This window comes from Clytia hemisphaerica, unplaced genomic scaffold, assembly GCF_902728285.1.
Source record: "Clytia hemisphaerica strain Z4C2 unplaced genomic scaffold, Clytia hemisphaerica genome assembly, whole genome shotgun sequence".
NCBI classification, from domain to species: Eukaryota; Metazoa; Cnidaria; class Hydrozoa; order Leptothecata; family Clytiidae; genus Clytia; species Clytia hemisphaerica.
In genome coordinates this window covers 371142-377141 of record NW_027103644.1, presented here as the reverse complement: position 1 = coordinate 377141, position 6000 = coordinate 371142, and the positions used below count along the sequence as shown (strand labels likewise).

Genomic DNA, 6000 nt, shown 5'->3' with positions numbered 1-6000 from the left:
AGTTGGTATCCTCCTTCAGAAGGAAGTTTCAACTTCAAAACGTTGGCAGCGCTCCTACCGAAAAGGAAATCTCTCTAATAATTATACGAAAGCAGTTCGACAAAGAACGATACGTCAAGAAACAACCATGGCGAAAATGGGGACATTACCACACTACATTTACACGACAAAACTGAGTGAAGTGATTGAGTCAACAAAAGCTTATCAAAGAGTCAAACAATTGAGCGTAACCAAGACGATCAACAGAAGGAGTCATCATCAGTAGAAGCAGAGGAACCAGAAAAACCAGTGGAATCAGAAAAACCAATTAAAACAACGCCACCAGAAAAACTAGAGGAACCAGAAGAACCTGATAAGTTTGATGAATAAGGCAATGAGGACGAAGTGATGAACGAACCCATCAACATGGAAAATGCTCTTGACGAGGGATCTTTCCTCCTTGTTGGTCGCTCCTCGAGATTTGGTCGATCAATCAAAATTAACTCTAAATTGTTGTCTTAGGATATTGTCTTATAAGATACTGTCTGTATATATGTATTCGTCTATGGTCCGGAAAAACCTCTAAATTTTTTGGTACAGTCCAACAATTTTGAAAAGTCGAGATACCTTAAGGGAACTAATTTTGCCGGGAACTAATTTTCACTTTTTTCGTTGTTTTTCGGCAAAATCACAATCATGCGGTTGATGAGTGAGCTAAGTGTCTTTTGCCAAATAAAGGGTCATGATATAAATCTTTGGAGTTCACATTACCAAACTATCAAGTTTGACCAAGGAACTTTCTTGGTTTTACAAAAATTCTTCACGGGATCGGTATTTGCGGAAAAAAACCACGGGATGACGGGATTTCCTCGAAAAATTTACGGGATGACGGGATTCCAGATTGCCGTACGCCCCCCACACATAAGTCAAGGAAAGTTTTTTGAGTTCTCTAAAACTCTAAAAATGACGATCTAGAAGTAATTTGAGATTGGTTTAAACGCAGGTAACATTTTAAATTTGTTGAATTTGTATCCAAGCATAGCTCTGTAGCTATGGAAAAAAACAAATTGAAAAATCACTTTCGAAATCCTTAGCGACTTCTTTAGTATCACCTTGTTATTTAGTATCCATGAATCATTCTAATAATTGTTAATTCGAGAGCCCCTAGGTGAATTCCCTATGGAGAATTACACCTATATTTATAAATCTGTACCGGGTGTCTCTGAAAAAACTACCCCCTGTTTGATTCAAAATTGCGAAAAAGTGAAAAAATATATTAGCTTGATTTTTTCGAAATCGTTTAGAGGAGGGTTTGTCTTAAATTAGCTGCAGCTAATGAAAAATTTAGCTCTTTGCTGTCAATACTGAAAAGAAAGTATATTTCTGACTGTTTCCATTATTGAGAACTCAGCCTTTAAAATTTCTTGGTAGGGTCAGCCACATGACCAGTAAGCCACATTTTTTGCCCACATTTCATTTGCTTGTAACTCACCTTTAAGTAAGCCACAGAAATTAGCCCTTTATGCAATGGATAGCTAATTTCCTCAGCTTAACAACCAAAGCAATCCTAAGTGTAAGCCACATAATTTTCCCAAGTTATGGTCAATTTAGTGGTTGACATTAAAAATGTGACAAAACAGGGGTTTATTTTTGATTGGGATCTGAGTGGAGAAGAGAAAGTTTGAGTGTCTATTTTTTCTAACAAAAGATTTGAATACCCTGTTTTCTTGTCTTTTTTGCGCTCTTTTTGAAAACAATTTTTTTACTCTTTTTGTCATAACGTTTGATCTAATGAAGCAATTTTAAAGTTTGATATACCAAAATTTAAGTTAAATCCTCCTCTAAACGATTTCGAAAAAATCAAGCTAATATGTTTTTTCACTTTTTCGCAATTTTGAATCAAACAGGGGGAAGTTTTTTCAGAGACACCCGGTATAAACATTAAGTAGATGTGAAAAAGTAAAAATGATTAATAATTCACACCGTAAAGAGAAAGGTAAAGTACCTTTGTGATTCCCCTTTTATATCTATCTATAAAAACTAAAGACAGTGAAAAATATATTCACATTACATGTTTTAAGTTAAAAGAACCAGGAGGAACAAATGGATATAAAAACAAAAATCTTAATCCTACAGGAAAAGTTATTATTTTCATCAAAATACTTGGACACGTTCCAAAGATAGGGTCACCATGACCCGTAAATGAAAAGTTTTAGTTCATGATGGACCCATAAATAAATATAAAAGATAATGTATTCAAGAAGAACAGAAGCACGATTAACATGAAGAACTGACTAGAGTTTATAGCTTTGGGTACGGTGGAGGCTCACTGATTGCTTCTTCAGGGTTTGGCATCCCTGCCCAACGAACCGAGCTGATTTTTTCTTTGTACGTGGCTTTTCATAGAAAGAATGATCAGAGAGAGAGTCAATTATCTCCCACAATAAAGAGGTATGCAATACCCTTTAAAGGCTTCTTTTTACAGAGTTTAATACTCATATTTATATACTCTATTGTATTGTATCAGAAAAGCTATTTTCATACTCTTATAATCTCCTTTAAAATTCATCCAGATCAGTCTGTTTATATATAATTTAACATCTGAATAAATTAGTGAAAAAAATAGCAACATATCCATAAGTATCTTTTAAAAAATATATTTATCAAGTTTTATTTAAACTTTTCTTTTTTTTTGCAGAACATCGAAACATTTGATGGGATCCTATTGTTTGTCACCCTGGTCATTAGTTGATACTAGACCATAAGCTGTGAAGGAAGGACGAACAAAAATGAAAGAACGGATGGATTGCATCAAATGCCTTATTAAATAATGCCCATATTGGTAAAGTTCACAGGAAGAAAGAATGGTGTATATTGTAAACAAACCCAAAGTACACCTTGTCTATGCATAGTCCAATGATCTTAGATGACAGCTTCCTTCTAACCGAGAAGAAAGCAAGATTTGTGAGATCATGCCAAAGTCAGGGCAAATTCTTTTCCCCAAAATGATACATTATTCAATCAATGTCACCAAAAGTAAACAGCTTTCACTGGAAAAAGATTTTGCCCTGAAGCTGGAAAAGAAAGACACTGGATATGCCACATATTGTTATAATAACTATCACAATAATATTATCATAATAAGTTTTAAATCTATTAACAATAAGTGTGTACTCTTTTCGACTTTCGTGTGGAAGCCATGTTAGTGGAATAATTCCCTTGAGAGTGGTTCCATGTGGTCGATTTTGATTATGATTCAAATTTCTTTCACACAATAATTTGTATTTTAGTTTTTAAGCAAAATCCTTATTTTACATGAGTTTTAAATATGTTTTAGTTTTATAAAAGCACAGTTTTAAATATCCAGAAATTAAATTACATTTCACTAATCATTCCCAAAAGTGACCCTAAGAGAACCCAATTTCTTTCAAGTTCTAAATTCTCATTATACAACAAACTTTTCTAAAGGTGAGGTTTCTGTAAAAATGTTTCCATCATTCTACTTAGTACAGAACACTAATTCCATTTTGTTTATATCCAGGTTGCCTGTTGTAAGCTTTCCATATTCACATCCAGTATGACACATTTCAAAAATTAACGAGGTTGACTAGTAGGGTAAAGTAACCTGATTGAGATACAACCTCCTTGCATGAAACTCTTTTGAAAAAGAGGTTTTTCTTAATTGTCAAAAACTTTTGTTAGCACAAAGTGTAGCTAGCAGAGAGATGTCCTACCCTTTTCCTTTACAAATCTATCTACGCCTTTGTCCCTTTTATGAACCTTGTGTTTTCACAAAATGAGCCTATCCCCTAAAAGTTTATCATAGAAATGTATCAAAGATAGAAAGAATTTCACTGACCAGAGATAGAAATAAAACTTTTGAAAATATAGAACTAAAAGCTTTATATTTTCCATAGATTCTATGAATATTCAATCTGAGCATGTTGTATTGTTGTATCCGCTTATTGGTATTGTTCTTGTCTTTCTATGTTTATTGTACATTTTTTAAATAGTTGAAGGTTTAATACTTCTTTAACTATAAAATATATTCTTAAAATATTCTTTCAAGAGTTGTAACCTCTTCGAAAATCTACCCACACTCATCCTTTACCACTTCTTTTTGAAGGCACTTTCCTCTATACCCCTTCCTTTTATCAAATGGTTTTGTAAAGGTTCTACCCTTCCTTATTGTTTCCATGAAAATAATGGATATTAATTGATGGATTATTTTTTATATTCATTAGAATCCGCAGTTCAGCGCCATAGTGTCCTAGTAGGTTGGTTCCCCACCCTTGAAAATTGAAAAAAATCCCTCTGCCCCCCTTTTAGTTCCCCTCCCTAAGGTTTTTAAAATAATTCCCCCCCCCCCCTTGAAATCTTTTTTTGATTTTTGCTCACAACATAATACTGCTTCTATTCATGTTATCTCGTCCCTATATACAAAGAAAAAATGTAAAAAAATTGTCACCACCTTGAATATAAAGCTAACATAAAAGCTAACTAAAGCTCTTAACAAGGTCTTGTAATATTACCTATGGTGTTAAACCTCACATTGAGTAAAAAATTAAAGCATCAGGAAAAGAAACAAAAAGTTTTTTCCTCAGATTTTTTCTCACCACCAGCCAATCGATGAACCGAGTACGAACAGGGGAAATTTATACCCTATCTTGGCGGTCTCTAATAGTGAAGTGAAGTTTAAAAAATACCACCCTGCAGTACTGCTTTTGACAATATTCAAAACTAGACCACTTTGTAGTGTGTGTTATGTTAGTGTCATGTAGTACCTTCATGCCCCCTGTCACGAGTATAAACTTTGAAAATATTATTAAATCAATAAAAATAAACTACTAAAATCTATCTTGGGTATCCCCCAGACTATCTCATCGCACGCTTTTAAAAAATATTAAGTTTTTCTGTTATTTTGATACAATTGATATTAACGCCTCATGTTCGCCAAAATTCATACTTGCCAAGATTAAAAGAATTAGTATTCTAAATAAGTTCTAGCACCAAAAGAAATTCATTCGCAAAAGTAACTTCTTTTTTTTTGTTTCTCTGAATGATATTTTTCTTTTTGAGATAGTCTGTATTATCCACTTTAGAATTAAAATTAAAGTGGTCCACTTTAAAATAAAGTGGAAAGGGTATCAGCCTTCCCAAAGGCCTCATTGTCGCTGACTCTTGATAGAGAAGATATAACGTAAGTACTGGTCATAATAAGCAGGTCTAAAGGACCACGTTTATCTTGTATATTGCAATAATATAAAGAGATCCAAACCTAGAAGATGTGATAGCAATAACACAAAAAGTGTAATGTCATATATTGTATTAATTCACATGCAGCACTTATAATGTTTAACCTTATTTTGATAATCAGTCTTCATTGTGAGAGCACAAGCAACTACAACAACCTTATCAAGTGTTGAAATATCTTCGGGGTTACTCTTCATCAAAAGTGTTAAAGGGATTGTATAGAAATTTTGGCAAAGATGTATTGTATGAAACTTTTTCTTCATCATTTTTGAAATCTGAAGTCTTGAAGCCAATCACCCGGCCAAGATGTTTCGTTAATTCAGCAACTTTTCCTAGTAGTGTTTCCAATTTCCAATTAGTTCTAATTTTTCTTTCAAAAGTTTCACCTGGTTTTTATAATCACAACAAGATACACTCTGTGGTACTTCTTAATGGGCAGACAGTCTGATAATCTTGACCTTTCCGACTTTATTTGACATCCTTAGTCGATGGAGAAGAGCCTACAACTGATTCAAGCTTCCATACCTTTGATGTATTTATATTGAACCCTCACCCAAGACTAAAAATAGCTAAAAGTCATAAAAGTTAATTACTCGTTACTAACTACCAAGTTGGGGAATTTCGAATCATTCTTGATCAATTACATCTAAATATGTTTCTAGAAAACCAACTACCCTCAATGATATTCAACCTGATACAAAATGTGGTAAAGGCTATAAAATACCGTCGTTGGACAAATCATTCCAATGTTTTGCCAAACTTTCAAAT

At 33.4% G+C, this 6000-nt stretch overlaps 1 long non-coding RNA gene across 1 annotated transcript; it reads left to right on the top strand.

Annotated features, from left to right (window-relative positions):
- Nucleotides 1-2058: 2058 nt before the first annotated feature.
- LOC136802881 (uncharacterized) lies at nucleotides 2059-3364 on the top strand. The gene is made up of 2 exons (XR_010846077.1): nucleotides 2059-2430; nucleotides 2678-3364. It is a non-coding gene; the product is annotated as an uncharacterized lncRNA (long non-coding RNA).
- The last annotated feature ends 2636 nt before the right edge of the window (nucleotides 3365-6000 follow it).